The sequence below is a fragment of the Octopus sinensis genome, linkage group LG5 (assembly GCF_006345805.1).
Source record: "Octopus sinensis linkage group LG5, ASM634580v1, whole genome shotgun sequence".
In the NCBI taxonomy this organism is placed as follows: Eukaryota; Metazoa; Mollusca; class Cephalopoda; order Octopoda; family Octopodidae; genus Octopus; species Octopus sinensis.
The window spans coordinates 33,041,809-33,060,527 of NC_043001.1; the positions used below are offsets into that span (position 1 = coordinate 33,041,809).

The following is an 18,719-nucleotide window of genomic DNA, read 5'->3' on the forward strand; positions in this document are numbered from 1 at the left end:
TGTTTTTAAATATGGCAAGGTTAAGCTCCCTACAAATTTTGTCCCAATGTATAGTATTCTGTCTCTATGTATAATGCTAATTATTTCTTATACGGACACTAGGTCAAATATTATTCGGGGTACGTAGTTAAGGATGCATAATATACTGGTTTTCATTGCCGTAATTAAACATCTACTGATTATAATTCTCACAATTAGACCTCTACAATACCTTGTGTCCTACCCGATCATCCATAATTTATTGGTTTTACTTGTCACAATTAGACATTTTCCATTGTTTATTTTTATTCTGACTATCCATGATATAGTGTCTTTAATTATTCCAATTTTAATTTATGCGTTGTTTATTTCTTATCTGACTATCCATAATATACCGATTCAAATTGTGAAAATTAGACATTCTCCATCGCTTATTTTTGATGTGGTTGCTAATGTCAGAAATCATTATGGAATCATTGATGGTGAAAAATTGATAAAAATCGTTAGACGTCGGAAATTTGCCTTGCCTATTGAACTATGTTCATAATCTGCTTTCTAGTTGAAGTCATTTCCGTTCTTATACATCAGCGCTGCAGGCTTGAAAAAAATTGTTTTAGTGTTACAGAATCTTTCATCACTGTATAAATATTTGACGTTCTGCCTCTGACAATTCCGTCGAATAAAATATCGGCTGCAAGTCATCGCTAAAGAAGCTGAACCAGGGTTCACAGTATGAATCTTGTCATTTCCAAATATCTTGACGACTTGATGCGTCAGACAAAAAAGAATCAGTAAATGATAAATAAGGCAAGCAAGCACACGCGCGCGCACATACACATAAGCACACAAAAACACTGACACACACAGGTCTGTACATGCGCACACATACAGATCACGAACATGCGTACAAGTACATACTTTCAGAAGCACACATTTTCAAACCACGTAATTATGAGCAAACAAGTAAGTCTCTATGTGACCGTTCAATCTACCAGAAATAGCACTCAAATCTTTAAACAGGCCCTAACACTATATAAAAAGGGAAAATCAAGCTGGATAATAACACTATTGGATATACGAAGTGGTATAATGACCAACAATGGAATAGGTCATAAGTCTATTGATAAGACCACAGCGGGAGTTATGCAACATCAAAGACAGTAATTATCAAATAACTCATACAAATGCATCCCGGCAGCGCTATCAATTTTGTCTAAATTGTACGAAATCAGCCTACAGAACAACTAATTAGAGTTAAAATTCACTAAGAGAGTACATATTCTTCGTTCTTTAATATTCATGACAACCTTGAAATTTTCTGTCTTCATCTTCTAGGTTAGATTTATGTTTCATTTATATAGCTGTAAAGTTGAAATTCCATATCCATACATGTATACATATATGAACATGTATGTATAAACATACATATATATATATATATATATATATGTATGTATGTATGTATGTATGTATGTATGTATGTATATATATATATATATATATTATATATATATATAGACATACAAATATACATATATGTATATACAATATATATGCAGCTTCATCTATCCATCTATCCATAACTATTATGTATGTATCTATACATAGACACAAACACACACACATACATATATAACAGTAAATATATATATATGTGCTTATATGTATGTATGTATGTATGTATGTATATATATATATAATATATATATATATATATATAATATATATATATATATATATATATATATAATATATATATATATTATATATATATATATTACGGAGATGTACTTGCATAGCAACTGACCTGACCTGAGATCGTGTGCTGGAATGAAAACAATTGCAGCATGGTAGGTGTTTATAAGCTATTTGAGAAACACACAAAAACCGTTAGATTCACTTCAACATTTAAATATAATTTGTCAAAACATTTTCGTCGCTTTGAGACCGTGGCCTGTTCACAGAATTTTGTCGGTGAACAGGTTGCGATCTCAAAGCGACGAAAATATTTTGGCAAATTAAATTTAAATGTTGAAGTGAATCAAACGGTTTTTGTGTCTTTCTTAAATGGCTTATAAACACCTTCCACGCTGCAACTGTTATATATCTATACATGTAAATATAATTATAAATATACATATATATATATATGTATATCTGTGTGTATGTGCGTGTGTGTGTGTGCGTATGTGTGTATGTGTGTGTGTGTGTGCATGTATCATACGTTAATCTGTAGAACTTAATAAATGACTCGAGTGCCGAGAGTTTCATGCTTGGCACTTACTAAAAGAAATACGTGTTTTGGACGAAGCCCTCACCATTTGAATCATTTTGTAACTTCTGCCGTTTAAAAATCTTGAAAAAATATATACATACTCATGTTTTGAGTTGTATCCATCCATTTTGTACTGCCAAACTGATATACGTATGTATGTATGTATATGTTTGTGTGTGTGTGTGTTTGTATGTGTGTGTGTATACATAAATGCACATACGTATATAAGTATATATATATATATATATATATATATATAATATATATATATTGTATGTATGTATATGTGTGTGGGATTCAAATCAAAAATAAACGTTAGCGCCATCTTGCTTGAAATAACTTCCGATCACTCTAGGAAAGTGTTAGAAGGAAAAATATCGGAAGCTTTAGTCGACAATTTATTTCGGGTCACCACACTTCAAGTGTTACTGCTTACGAATATCTGCACAGTAACGGATTTAAATGGGTGGGACACAGATATGTATAAGATTTCTAAAGAAATCAATAAGGAACAGGAAATAAATGTGGCAATTGGATTAGGAATGTGAAAATGTTTATTTTTCTATATATTTATTTTTTAATAGAATTTTTTTAATAGGGAAAAAGAGTATTCATTGCATTGTTTATTTGACGTATATTCAGACAAAAGGTCGCGATGTAAAATTTATAAAATCTGTCCACCTCAATTTTTTCAACTTCTTTACGTTTTTTCATTTTAAATCTTAATATATTAAGTGGCTGAAATCAAATGTCATAGTTTGATGAGTAACTAATGGGAAGATGACAGTGCATTTCTGAGAGATAAAATCTACTGAAAACATATAACGGATATGACAATTTTTAAGGGTTTTTTTTTTGCGTTTTCAGAGAGGAAAATTTACTGCTACAATATTTAACTTATTTTAATGTGTTTTATAAATTTGAAACAAGTTGGAATTATGAAAAACACAAAAAAGGCGATACACAAAAATTCCAATAAACGTTGATCTTGTTGACTGAAAGTTGTGACAACTTAAAACGACAAGCAAGACATCGACCGAACTTTAAGGTTAATAATATCTCCTTGAAACACAGGACTCAGTTTTGAATCAATAACTTAGAAAAAGAGTTCCGTAGCAGATACCTCTCCCTCTCTCTGTACCGAAGGTACATAGATAAATACATACATGTATAAATATATATATGTACACACTCATATTTTCTTATGTCCTACGAATTGAAAGTAAGTACTTGTGCACTGAAAATATATAGCCACAGCATTCAAGAGCTCAATTAGTTAACATGGCGTTAAACTCCATTCTATTATTACTTCAAGGCAGTAACCACAGCAGGAATGATATTGTATAATGTTCAACATTGACTACTTAGTCGTGGCACTTTGGGCAAGTGGCACCTCGGGCCGACCAAAGGCTTGTGAGTGAATTTGGTAGACGGAAACTGAAAGAAATCCGTCGTATATATGTGTATATATATATATATATATATATATATATATATATATATATATGTATATGTATATATAATGTGTGTGTGTGTGTGTGTTGTGTGTGTGTGTATGTGTGTGTGTGTGTGTGTGTGTGTGAGTGTGTGTGTGTGTGTGTGTGTGTATCTTTGTGTGTATGTGTTTGTCCCCCCAACATCGCTTGACAACCGATGCTGGTGTGTTTACGTCCCCGTAACCTAGCGGTTCGGCAAAAGAGACCGATAGAATAATTACTAGGCTTACAAAGAATAAGTCTTGGGGTCGATTTGCTCGACTAAAGGCGGTGCTCCAGCATAGCCATAGCCAAATGACTGAAACAAGTAAAAGGGTAAAAGAGTATAAGAGTGGGCGGAACCTTAGAAGTGGTAAAAATCCAAGCGAGGTGTATACTCCGGTTACTCTTCAGGCCAAGGATATCTTGATTAAATTAAAGGTTACATTGTCGCATGGATATACATGTAGACGCATCATGGAAGATACTATGTGTGTGTGTGTGTACTGTATATGTTAATAGGATTTGTTGTGTAAGAGCAGAACAATGCGCGAAGGTACAAAAAAAAAAAGTACAAATGGAAAATTAATCAAAACAAAACAAAGTTGCAGTTTTACCTTTTATTTATATTCCGGGTCTATATCAACTACTTCGGGATATTTGAAAAGGCAAGGGTTGGAAAATAAAGTAGGTATGCAATAAAGTAGATATGGCACGCAGTATCAGTCCTGGATGCTCAAAATGTTCTGGTCCATTTCTCTTTCTTTTTACGGCCATACCTGGAATACTGCTGCCCATCCCACGTGGTCTCCCAGCATGAGACTAAACATTGCGAGAATAGAGCCAACTCAGAGTCAACTCAGAAGGCAATTACTCAAAGAATAAAAGGCATGACTGATTTTGATTATTGGGACCGCGTTAAAACATTGAAACATTATTCTCTCCAATACCGCCGAAAGCGATACATCATTCGCACAGTGTAGCGACTCTACCATCAGCACCCAAACAACCTTAACATCAAATTCATAATTCAGCAAAGCTTGAGGCCAAGTGCCGTACGCCCCTAACTCAGTTCAGACTCACAACAGCAAAATACACTGCAACATAATTTCTTTTCCTCAACAGAACATGCATGCTGTATTTAACATTATCCCCCCAAAGAAAGGAATGAAGAAAATGATACCATCACCTCCAAACAATACCTGAAAATTTTTTCAAAATATACCTGAAAAGCTACCCATACCTGGATATATCCAGTCAACAACGACGATGTACTTGAACGAGCCATATTACACACAAAAAAATTTTGACCTAAAAATTACGTAACAGATCCAGTCAGGTGGTGCCATTAAGTTAGACAATCACATGGGCCAATTTTTCAGCAAAACATATCTAAGTTTATTGAAGTTCAAGCTTGCTGCCCAACTACAAGATTATAGGTTCAGTCCCACTGGTGGCACCTTGGGCAAGTGATTTCTACTATAGCCAAGGGTCGACCAAATTTTTGATGTAATTTTCCTGCTCTTATTTTATAATATAAAATATAATCGCTCTTATTAAATGTCTAAATACCTTTAATATTTTAGACATTTCCCTACCAAGAGTACTTATTAGAAATTCAGCATAGTGTATTCCCATTGAATATATTTGAGTAACGATACAAATATATATATATATATATATATGTATATATAAAATGTGTGTGTGTTTGTCTCCCACCACTGCTTGACAATTGGTGTTGCTGTGTTTACGTCTCCGTAACTTAGCGTTTAGGCATAAAATACCGATAGAATAATACCCAGCTTTAAAAAAAGTACAATTATCGATATTTGACTAAAAATTCTTCAACGCGGTGCCCCCAGCATGGCCGCAGTATAACGACTGGTACGTGTGTGAGTGTATGTGTGTGGATGTGCGTGTGCGTAAGAAAGAAAGAAAGAAAGAAAGAAAGAAAGAAGGAAAGAGAGAAAGAGATATTTGTGTTTGCTTTGTGTTTCACCGTCACTGTTTCTGAATCACTGTGAATATCTGTACAGAAAGTCACATGATTTTAACCGATTGTGTTTACTTATTCTCTTGATGTTGCTGAGGAGACTTCAAGCATCACAACGAACAGGATTTTTATCCCTAGACTCAACTTTATCATAGCAACATCGGTTTTCATGCTACAAGACAGCATCGAAATCTTCCTAGTTTTTTTTTTTTCTAACTGTACCATTTTCAAATAGAAATTAGAAAAAAAATCTGATAATGAAAGCTATGGCATAATACAGAATATCAGAAGCACATGAGACAGTGCAGCTTTAATCCACTTTAATCACTGGACTACGCTTACTCAAAGTTCGACATCCTCTCTAATTTCGTAAATAATGTGGCCATGTTGATTTGTCTTTCTTTCGTGGTACATCCATGAGCGGAGGAAGAGGTGGTAAGTGTATTTGGAGCTAGGCATCTGCTACTAGAAACAGCCCTGGCATAGCGGAGGTGGTAAAGTTACTTATTTCTTTATTGCACACAACGGGCTAAACATAGAGGAGGCAAACAAGGACAGACAAAGGGATTAAGTCGATTACATCAACCCCACTGCGTAACTTGTACTTAATTTATCGACCCCGAAAGGATGAAAGGCAAAGTTGACCTTGGCGGAATTTGAACTCACAACGTAACAGCAGACGAAATAAGGCTACGCATTTCGCCCGGCGTGCTAACGTGTCTTATTTCTTTACTCCCCACAAGGGGCTGCACACAGAGGGGACAAACAAGGACAGACAAAGGGATTAAGTCGATTACATCAACTCCAGTGCGTAACTGGTACTTAATTTATCGACCCCGAAAGGATGAAAGGCAAAGTTGACCTCGGCGAAATTTGAACTCAGAACGTGGCGCCAGGTGAAATACCTATTTCTTTACTACCCACAAGGGGCTAAACACAGAGGGAATTCAGTCGATTATATCGACCACAGAGGGTAACTGGTACTTATTTAATCGACCCCGAAAGGATGAAAGGCAAAGTCAGCTTCGGCGGAATTTGAACTCAGAACGTAACGGCAGACGGAAATACCGCTAAGCATTTCGCCCGGCGTGCTAACGTTTCTGCCAGCTCGCCGCCTCGAGGTGTATAGTTACTGTCACGGCAATACCGTCGACCACGACGAAAAAAGCCAAACACACGATCAGAACTGAACTTAGGGTAAACAGTATTAAGGTCTAAACATCTATTTATGGTAACCTCTAAATCTGTTTCTATCTGAAAATTGATAACTTTTTATTACTAGTGCAGGGAGGTATGGTATTGATTGTTCCGTGGAATTTATTCCAAGGGCACCTGAACAAAACGAAACATTTTTGGAATTGGAGATAACATACGGTTACAGTATGATTCAACTACTGACTATTCAGGAACTTTTAGACGCATTCATGCATGAAGTGTGTCAATTTTGGTACCTCAATTGAAAGAAATTTCGTGCGGTGGAAACGATGAAAATAAATTGATTAAAAGAAAGCGTATACATGTGTGAGTGAGTGTGTGTGTGTGTGTGCGCATGCGTGCATGCGTGAACGCCTATGATGTGAGTGAGTGAGTGAGTGAGTGAGCGGGCGTGTGATTGAGCGCGCGAGTGTGTGAAGGGGAGGGGGGAGAAAGAAACAAATAAACAAACAAGGAAATAAATAAGTAAGTAAAGAATGAATGAATGAATGAATAAATGAATGAATGAAAAACAGAATAATAAAGAAAGAAAGGTGATGCAGACATTGACAGAGATTCAATCATATGTTTAGACAGTGTAAGTATGAATCAATGTTTCTCACAGACACTATACCTTGTAGATAGGCATACATACAGATAGACTGACAGACATACAGATAGATAGATAGATAGATAGATAGATAGATAGATAGATAGATAGATAGATAGATAGATAGATTTTTTTAATCTCGCGTTTCTTTTTATTTGTTTCGGTGATTTGACTGCGGCCATGCTAGAGCACCGTCTTTAGCCGAAAATATCGAACCCAGGACTTATTCTTTGTAAGCCTAGTACTTATTCTATCGGTCTCTTTTGCCGAACCTCTAAGTTACGGGGAAGTAAACACACCAGCATCGGTATTCAAGCGATGGTGGGGGGACGCAGACACACACACAACACGCACACACACACACACACACACACACACACACACACACACACACACATATATATATATATATATATATATATATATATATATATATATATATACGACGGGCCTCTTTCGGTTTCCCTCAACTAAATTCACTCACAAGGCTTCGGGCGGCCCTAGACTATAATAGAAGATACTTGCTCAAAGTGCCACGCAGTGGGACTGAACCCCGAACCATGTGTTTGGGAAGCAAGCTTCTTACCACACAGCCACTTCTGATAGATTGATAGATAGATAGATAGATAGATAGATAGATAGATAGATAGATAGACAGACAGACAGACAGACAGACAGACAGACAGACAGACAGAAAGAAAGAAATATGTTAATAAAGGAGAAATGTCAGATATTGTACCCATCCTTGCTGAAACTTTTGAATGACATTTATAACTGTGTATAGTCGACATGAAACAAACGAGTTGTTTTGTTATTGTTGTCAACTCCCAGATCAAACCCGAGCGAGGAGTTCTATAACCAAAACCATTACTTCCGTGAACACGCGAACTTGTTTTCTGGATATAGAACTAACTTATCTGATCTGCATTCACAGTTTAAAGACGTGATGTGACTGAGGGTAACTTTCAAGCTATCGTCTAACAAATTCCACAAACAACGAAGAGAATCTTGGTTGTATTTTCCTATGTGTGTATGTGTGTGTGCGTGATCGTGTTTCCGTGGCTGTAAAAATGTTAAAATGGCTGCCTAAACAGTTATAAAAAATTTCAATGACTTACGAACGAGAAAAACATGTCAACGACTTCTGCATATGAAACGCTATAAAGAACAAGGTGGTACGGAATAATTAGCCAGATTGTATTTTGGTGATGTATCGGAAAATAGATGTATATTTTAGAACGGATGAGATAAATTGAAGATTAATTATTGCCTCTAGAAGTACAGCATTTAATACTTTACTGCTTTCAATTTTAATGGAAAAATTTACAATCTGCCAGCAATTTATTACACACGTATATGTGTATGAGGTGTGTATGTATGGGTGTATGTGTCTATATGGCTGTATGTATGGATATTTATATATATATATATTATATATATATATATATATGTTTGTGTGTTGTGTGTGTGTGTGTTGTGTGTGTGTGTGTATGTGTGTCTGTGTGTGTGTGTATATATATATATATATAGAGAGAGAGAGATAGATAGATAGATAGATAGATAGATAGATGCTTACATACATACCTACATCAAAAGTTAGACAGGTAGAAAGATGTGTGCACGTATACATACATATATAGACATTTAGACATATACAGGTAAATATACTAATATAACGTGCTATGGTAACGAAGGCGGGAACTTATGATTGTAAAGAGAACTTCATAAACATACTTACACACACACACTTTCACATTCACATTTATGTAGTATGTATATGTGTCGGTGTACATATAAGTATATATTTACCTATATATATATATATATATATATATATATATATATATATATATATATATATATATATAGGTGGTGCTATTAAGTTAGACATGGCCTGGACCAATCATTGGTCGAAACATATCTAAGTTATCTAAGTTTATATATATATATATATATATATATATATAACTTAGATAAACTTAGATATGTTTCGACCAATGATTGGTCCAGGCCATGTCTAACTTAATAGCACCACCTATAATAACAAAGGGTAAAATAAATTAATTAAAAAGTAATCAGTAATTTCACCAAGTAGAATTCGGCATGAAAGACCATTTCATGGTAAACTTAAGTAATACTTTATAATTAGGGTTCAGCAAAGATTTGCTTCACCACATATCGAAGTTTAGAAATAGCAGTCAAAAAATCTTAGCTATTCCTTCTACTTTAAAAGGGACTCCCAGAAAAATCAAAATACTTGAAAACAAGTGTTTTCAAGTATTTTGATTTTTCTGGGAGTCTCTTTTAAAGTAGAAGGAATAGCTAAATATTTTTGACTACTATTTCTAAACTTCGATATGTGGTGAAGCAAATCTTTGCTGAACCCAAATTATAATATATATATATATATATATATACAATCTGCCAGTGGGACCGGACCTGGAACCATGTAGATGAGAAGCAAGTTTCTTACTGCACACACACAACACACACACACACACGTGTGCGCGTATTGTACGCATGTATGTGTGTACAATGATAATATAACCAAAGGATGGAGGATAACAGGCTATGTTTTCTATGTGAATATGTATGCATATATGAATGTTTGCGTCTGTATGTGTGTATGTATATGTGTGTGTGTGTGTGTGTGTATGTGTGTGTGTGTGTGTGTGTTTGATTTCTGCCGTTGACCTTTCCCGTCAAACTTGAACAGCCAAGTGTAGAATTCAGAATAGTATATCAAACTGGTACTCCGTCGGCTACGAGGTTGGCCCCCTTAAATTACAGATACAACATATTTTTGCTAGCAACGAGAAATAAAGTGTCTTGCCCAAATACATAACGCACCGCCAGTTTTCGAACTCACGACGTTACGATCGTAAGCCGAATACCCCTAACCACTAAGCTACGCGCATTCACTCATACTCCATCAACTTTTGATACAAAGTTGTATCTGTTCAGACTGCCCAACGTATAGAGTCATTTATCAAATATGGTTTACAGTCTTTCACACTGCATGTATGTTACTCTTTACAAGTCTTACATAACAATACGTATATGTAGATCTATAGACTCTGTACACATTTAGATTTAATCAGTGGAGACATTGATCGTTTAGGTTAGCATATGATCATACCTTTACAGCCTCATGAGATGGTGTTGTGTGATGAACATGCTTTTATTAGGGGCATTAGTCACTTACGTAATATGACAAGTTTCAAATTATTGAAATCAGCCCGCTGATTATTATGCTCATGAAAGCTTACACCATCGTCTATATCAATATCGCTTAAATATACATGCACATCTTAGATATATTACTTACTGAAACATTTTCTAAGAATCTAAAACTAATTATGGATTTGTCAATAGCTATACTTGTTTCAATATATATCTTAATACATATGTAAGGAATTGATGCCTGTACTAATTATAAAGGGTACTATAAAAACATGTAACAACTAAGGCAACTTTGACACAAATCAGCCTCAATTTCTTCATCGGCAACATATGATTCACTAGTTCATCGTTGAACAGAATATGAATGGCAGCAAAAATGGTAATAATTGTAAAGAAAGCTGCATTAAGACCTTCTGAAAAGGAATATACTGTATATTCCTAAAAAGCTTCCTACACAGCATTGGTGACTAGCAAAACCTCTCATCAGAGATAAAGTCATATAGCTAGTTAATACTGCCAACTTAATTTATGTTAGCTTCCCTACAAAGTTGCAGTACATGAAAGATTTAACGCCATCCAAGGACACAGATAGTACCAGTGATCGGGTAGCACAGACACATTGCGCTGGTGGACTAGCATTATAAACACTCGGCCGACTATGAATCATTTGAGACAGTATTGTTATATATACGACAGGAAGTTATCCATTAGACTTGATTTTATACAATTTTATTCTGTTAAAACAGGATGGATTTTATTGGACGTGTTTGCTCGTACTTCTAGAAATAGCAATCAAACCTTCCTCATGCCACACCCCGACTGGCTTTAAAAAAAGATAGAAAAATGCATTACCTAATGTTTCTCTAGAGACTGTCTAGACAGTATAACCTCAACATGAATGCTTTTGATCACATTATTACTTAATCAAGCTGACCTGGGGTTAAACAACAACAACAACAAAAGCAACAACAACAACAACATTTGCGTCTTAGTCTATTTAAAAATTCACACTTCTCTCCGTTTTCATATGTACTATTCAATGAATAAACACGGCTTAATTCCGCCGAGTTTCCTGTTTCTCCTATTTCCTTCAGTAAATTTAAGTTTCAATACAGAAGTTAATTGTTACATTGTAGAGAAAATTGATTTTAACAAAGAGATGTCTGGCGCAAGACCACACATTTTGGAGTACTTGATTGATATTTGTTTTACTGACTGTAGAAGGATGAAGTTGATCATATATATATATATAGAGAGAGAGTAAATTATATTGACAAGGCTGTACGTCTGTGCCAAATGTCTTCCAAAAACGAATTTCACGCAGGCGCACAGATACACGCTTAACGTTCTATAATTTAAAATATCAGTAATTATATACCTGTTTAATTGCATACTTATTTGTTTATATCCAAACAATAAACTCTGGTTCGATTCTTATCATTTACAAGCTATAATTGAGTTCCATTATGGTAAATGTAACAATGAATGATCATCTCATTTTCCTTAAGTAAGTTGTATATTTACGCAGAAGTAAATGATATTTTCAAATATTGTCAATAACAATACTATGAAGCATTGTGACAAGCAATCCCTAATTTTACGAGTGTCGGATAAATAAGTCCTGTGACTCTTACACCGACTTTATAGGAATTCCCATCAAGGGATCAAATAAATACATGTTTAGTATTTGTTGAGAAACTAAAGCTTGTTTTATGCCAACTCATATAGTGGGGAGTTATCTTTCTATTAATTTCTATTCATCCATGAATTAAAATGTGGAAAAGGACTCTAATGTCTAGCAAATTGTATGTGCGTGTGTGTGTGAGATAGAGAGCGTGTGTGTGTGTGTGTGTGTGCGTGCGCGTGTGCGTGCATATACATGCATGCATACATACACATATGTTTGTATTTATTTATATATATATATATATATATGTATATATATACATATATGTATAAATATATACGTACATAATATATATATATATATATATATATATATTAAGCGTTAAAACAACTCAAAAGCCACAGAAGCACAGTCACAATGACTGACTAAGGGAGGTAAGTCCCTAGCGTACATAGTTGGATTGCGATTTCGGATTTTGATGTAGACCATCTTAATCCTCATCAGCGACTCTTAACGCCTTTAGTTTAAGTTAGCTTCCTCTGTCAGTCTTATAAGAAAAACTGTTGAAAACGAATGCTGATTTTCAAAACGGTAAAAATGTAAACAAGGCTGTTGAGTTTAACCGTAGGTGTTGTATAATTGAAAATCAAGAGGAAAGTGGAGATTTATACACATCCAAAACATATTTATCAAAACGTTTTTCAACAGCATATATAACAATGACTAACATATGTTTCTACTGCTGCAACTGCACATTGCTCTGTATGCAATTATGCATCCTAGTCGCTGCAATTTCATCAAGTGTCCATCACTTACGACAATTCAAGCAAGCTCCCTCGTTGATATCCAGTTGAAGGTGATAGCGTTATTTTCTTAACTCAAATTGAATTCTGATCTTATAATCACCTCTACTGGTATTCCAGTTGAATGATGGTTTTAAAATGTTTATATATGTTACAATTAACTATAGCTGTTTTGTTTACGTTTTACTGTATGGAGTACATTATTCATCCAGAGGTATTTTACCTATGTGTGTATATACATATATATATATATATGTGCGTGTGTGTGTGTGTATGCATATTTGTATACGCGTGTGTGTGTGTGTATGTGTGTGTGTGTATGTGTGTGTGTGTGTGTGTGTGTGTGTGTGTGTGTGTGTGTGTGCGTGTGCTTTCCTCTGCAAACTGTGACAGCCGAATAAATTACTTTTAAAATCTTTGTCCTAGTGACTGATTCAGGATACAAACCGTTATCGAAACAGTTTGTATATATATATAAATATATATATATATATATATTCATTCAACCTGCTAGAAAAAAAACAACCTTATCTCCATCAAATGTCATCCTATTTCTTTGGCAAGAGGATGCCTTCTAAAAATGGATGGCTGTCTTTCGTTGTCTTTGGTGATAGACTTGTACCGGAAGTTTGACATCACCACGACAAAAACATCAACCGACTTTCAAAGAAATTCCTCTAGCACATTTTGAGTTATAAACTTATGTGATAAAAGTTAAGACCGATATTGGATAGGACCCCCGATTGGAAAGACCAGAAACATCGATGGTATTTCTTACTTATTTGGTTACCTCTCTGCATAAATCTATATTGTAAGAAAATTTACCAACCAGTAACAATAATAGCAGCCTACATGATATAGCTGTAAAATAAGTGCAGTACTATTGATTTTAAAAAATCAACAATGTCCAACAAATACACTTGTAAAACCAACTGTATCCATATGAATACTGCAATTATATACCAACTAGTAATCGTTTAATAAACCAGCAAATACCCATGTGTTAGATTCTATGTGATTAATTTTTTCACATCATAGATCAAGAACGTATAATTTACAAGCAATCACATATATAATTCTGCTTTGATAAGTATAAGTTTAACTTTGAGGCAATAACTGTGAAATATTTCGGCATTAATCCAGATATCGATGTAAAAAAAATTAAAGATAAATTTTACAGTCAATATTAGTGATATGAGAGAGTCGAAGCTGATTGAAAAAGTCCTGACTCGATTCAAGAATTGTAGTAAGTCTACAAAACTCGATGCCTTGCAGACAAACACTTAAAATGGTCCGACTGACTTCTCTGGTGAAGCAGGTATCATGAAGTTCAAGCCAGCAAGGAAGCTTTAATGTGGCCACTCGATCTGTTAACAATAACAGCCAAATCATTTGTTTACTACATATTATGATGTTAAAATAGAATGGTGTATAAGATAAAGTAGTCTTACATATACTGTATCTTAACGAAACATTGGATTCCAAAGCCGGAGTGAGTTTGTCAATAGGTCAGCTGGAACAGTATTAATCTAGTCTCTTATATAAAATCCGTTCTGTCTGTCTGTGTGTGTCTTCTAGGATCTCGGGCATCCTCCATCCGGTTGCACTCAAATTTGATACGTAGATGCAGACGGTATCAGGGCGTGTATAAGTCTTGAAAAAATTACAAAAATCCAGGTGAGAATGCGATCAATAAAGCCATTTTTGTCCTGCTTTTCTTCCGTCCACCTGTACATAACTGCACCTTCCATTTTTTGTTGTTTTTGTACTGCTTAAAGGCATGTTTCTTTCCTGCCAAGCTTACTGTTTAAACCATGTTTGTGCTCTCCCAGTCAACAGCCTTATCATTACTGGTACTTTAAACTCTACGATTGCATATTTGTGTGAACAAAATCGTTTTTCTTTGGAAAAATAAAAAAGTTTATCTTTATTTCTTCTCTTGCTGGTGTCTCAAATTTAGGTTAACTCAGTGTTTCTCAAAGGGAAGGCCTATGGGACCGTCGGACAAGATGTTTTGAGAAAATTTGTTTTAAATGTTTGACAACTCAGCGGGGGGTGTTTTGCTTGTGATAAATAACAATATACTAAGAGTTACTTTTATTTACAGCTCCAGACCGACAATTTGGAAATATAGTAGTTTTGTTCGTACGAACAGTTGAACTAAATTTTTTCTTAGCTTATAGCTTCGTAAAATACGGCTACTGTTAGAATGAACTGCCCTAAATTCGCTATAAGAAATAGAAGTTTTGCTAGCTATTCTAAAGAATTATTAACTGGCAATTCATAGGCAAATAAATATACATATGTTTCACCTGCAATTAGTTGGAAAATATAACAATAAATACAAAGTGTATTCATCAAATCAGGCGGTTATTCAGAACCACTAATCAGTTTATCAACTCCGGTCTCTACGTTGAATGCTTCCTCTATGGAGCTGTCAGTAAATTGGCATGATGTTGTCACCATTACTCGAATCAGACAGGCAATGATTTATTTCCTATCACTCATCAATCGCAACTCATCCAGTGTCCTGCGATATTTAGCGGCATAACTGACACTCCCACGTACACAGTGGTGTTCAATATATTTTGGAGCATATCAATGTGTAAGGACACACGTACACACACATATTGTGTTTGTGTATGCGTGTGTGTGTGTGTGTGTGCGTGTGTGTGTGTACAGAGAAAGATAGAGAGAGAGAGAGAAAGGCAGAGAGACGGAATGGCTCGTATTTGGATCCTTCGGGACGAGGTTTTCTGTAACACCTTCCCATATATTTATTTATCAAAATGCACACATATACACTACAGTATCTTACGCACGTACAAAGAATTGCCACTCTCTCCTACATAGTCATATATACCTTTACCTTTTACGAACATCTACACACACACAACTACACCCACAACGCATACATTAAAACTAAAAGAAACACACACACACACATACATATACGCATAGGCATTCACACATACTCACACGCATACAAACGCAGCACCAAATTCATTTTATTAACTCGTACATACACACCGCAAACACTCATACATACATACATACATACATACATACATACATACATACATACATACATACATACATACATACATACTAACATACATACATACATATATACATACTAACATACATAAATACATACATACATACAATCACAGACACAATCTGCTGTCATGGTTATTTAACTGCCGATCTTATATGCTTGGAACCGTTTTCATTTTCAACACACTTGCAGTTATTTCCATCAGAATTTCATGTAAAAAATACAAATTTCACCTAGTTCTCAATGTTTTCTTTCTGTCTTACGCTTCCAGATTTTTTGAAGAACAGATTACACTCGAAACGTCAAAGACATATCCGTCATTGTCAACAGGGTTTCGTGACGTTGTCTTTAACTTTAGCGTCACTTTAACGCCCATCACTCTTGCTATCTCTCCTTCCTTCTCTATCCATCTACCTATTTATCTATCTATTTCTCACTATCTATCTATCTATCTATCTATCTATCTATCTATCTATCTATCTATCTATCTATCTATATTTCGTCCGCCGCTGCGTTCTGAGTTCAAATTCCGCCGAGGTTGACTTTGCCTTTCATCCTTTCGGGGTCGATAAATTAAGTACCAGTTACACACTGGGGTCGTTGTCATCGACTTAATTCGTTTGTCTGTCTTTGTTTGTCCCCTCTAAGTTTAGGCCCTTGTGGGTAATAAGAAAACATATATATATATATATATATATATATATATATGTGTGTGTGTGTGTGTGTGTGTGTGTGTGTATGTGTGTGTGTGTGTGTGTGTTTGGATGAGGGTGCAAGGCTTAGTGGTTAACGTGTTGCACTCACGATCTCGCGATTGTCATTTCAATTCCTAGACCGTTGTTCTACAATCACTTCGACACCTGACACTTTTGTACACAGTTAACCTGTTCAGACAACATCGATTTGATAGAGAGAGAGAGAGCGATCTAACGTGCGGCAAGAACATTCATCACTATAAACAAGTCATTTGTGCAGGTCGCAAAAGGTGAACGCTCATACGTCATCATGGACGGGATAGTCGACCATATATATATATATATATATATATACACACACACACACACACAAATTACATATGTTCGTATATGCTTACAAAGACACACACACACATGTGTATACGTGTTTGTTTATATAACATACAACTATATACCTCAGTTTATGTCAATAGGTATTTAATTCGATTATTCCTTAGCAATGTTCTGTCTCAAAATGGCGCTCTTTCATTCAGATATAACTGCGTATGCGACTTGCTGTGTGGTATCCTTTGATATAGTTTGTAGCGTTGTCACGGCGTGCGAAGAAAATGTGTTCGCTCCCATAATTATTCCATTGAATTAGAATAAGAAAAAGCTGAGTTGAAATCAAAGAACAAAAGAAAATTATTTTCTTCTTATCAAAGATGAAGTCTATGAAGCGAACCAACGGACAGGAAACTCAATTCAATTCGTTGAAATTTCTTTGTGATTAGGGTCTTGTATGACATGTCGTAACAGGTAAAAAGATTGTTGTTGTTCTATAAAGAAAGAGTTAGGAGTGTGTATTTGTTCAGTGTGTGTTGGTTTTTACGTTTTTGGTTTCATGTTTGCTTGTGAGCACGAAGGTTTTCCATTGAAGTTCTGTTGTACTATCAATATACAGATATGCCCAGTCGTATGTGAATAGATATAGGCATGTACGTATGTGTGTATGTATGTATGTATGTATGTATGTATGTATGTATGTATGTATGTATTATTTATGTATGTATGTATTTATGTATGTATGCATGTATGTATGAATGTAAGTATGTATACGTGTATGCATGTATCTCTCTCTCACTAAATATATTTATCGTCGGCGCAGTCGTGGATGTGTGGTAAGAAGCTTGCTTCCTGACCACATGGTTTCAAGTTCAGTCACACTGCGTGGCACCTTGGGCAAGTGTCTTCTAATATAGCCACGGCTAACCAAAGCCTGGTAAGTGGATTTGGTGGGCAAAACCTGAAAGAAGTTTGTCGTGTGTGTGTTTATGCATATATATATATATATATATACATATATATATATGCATTTTTCTGTGACTGTGTCTGTGTTTGTCGCCTTCGTCATCGCTTGACAATCGATGCTGGGATGTTAGTGTCCCCGTAATTTAGAGGTTCGGCAAAAGGGTTCGATTAAATAAGTATTAAGATACAAAGAATAAGCTAAAAAGTGTAAGTCCTGGGATAGATTTCTTTGACTAAGACCCTTCAAGGCGTTGCTCCAGCATGGCCGCAGTCAAATGACTAAAACAAGTAAAAAAATAAAATAAAATATATCTGTACATGCATACATACATACATACAGACAGACAGACAGACAGACATGCATACAGACATACATACACGCGTACAAAATATTCATACATATATAATTACATATCGCATGCCATCAAAGTGACACTGGAGCACAAATGTACGAATCCCAATATACACATCATGACTAACAGTATGATAAGGGTACACTAGACACATGCATCATAACCATATGTGAGCGATGTGGTG

At 35.2% G+C, this 18,719-nt stretch overlaps 1 protein-coding gene across 2 annotated transcripts in view; it reads left to right on the top strand.

The window, feature by feature from the left end:
• Positions 1-18,719, top strand: part of LOC115211706 (Down syndrome cell adhesion molecule) — a 292,593-nt gene that overhangs the window by 61,567 nt on the left and 212,307 nt on the right. The window lies entirely within an intron of this gene.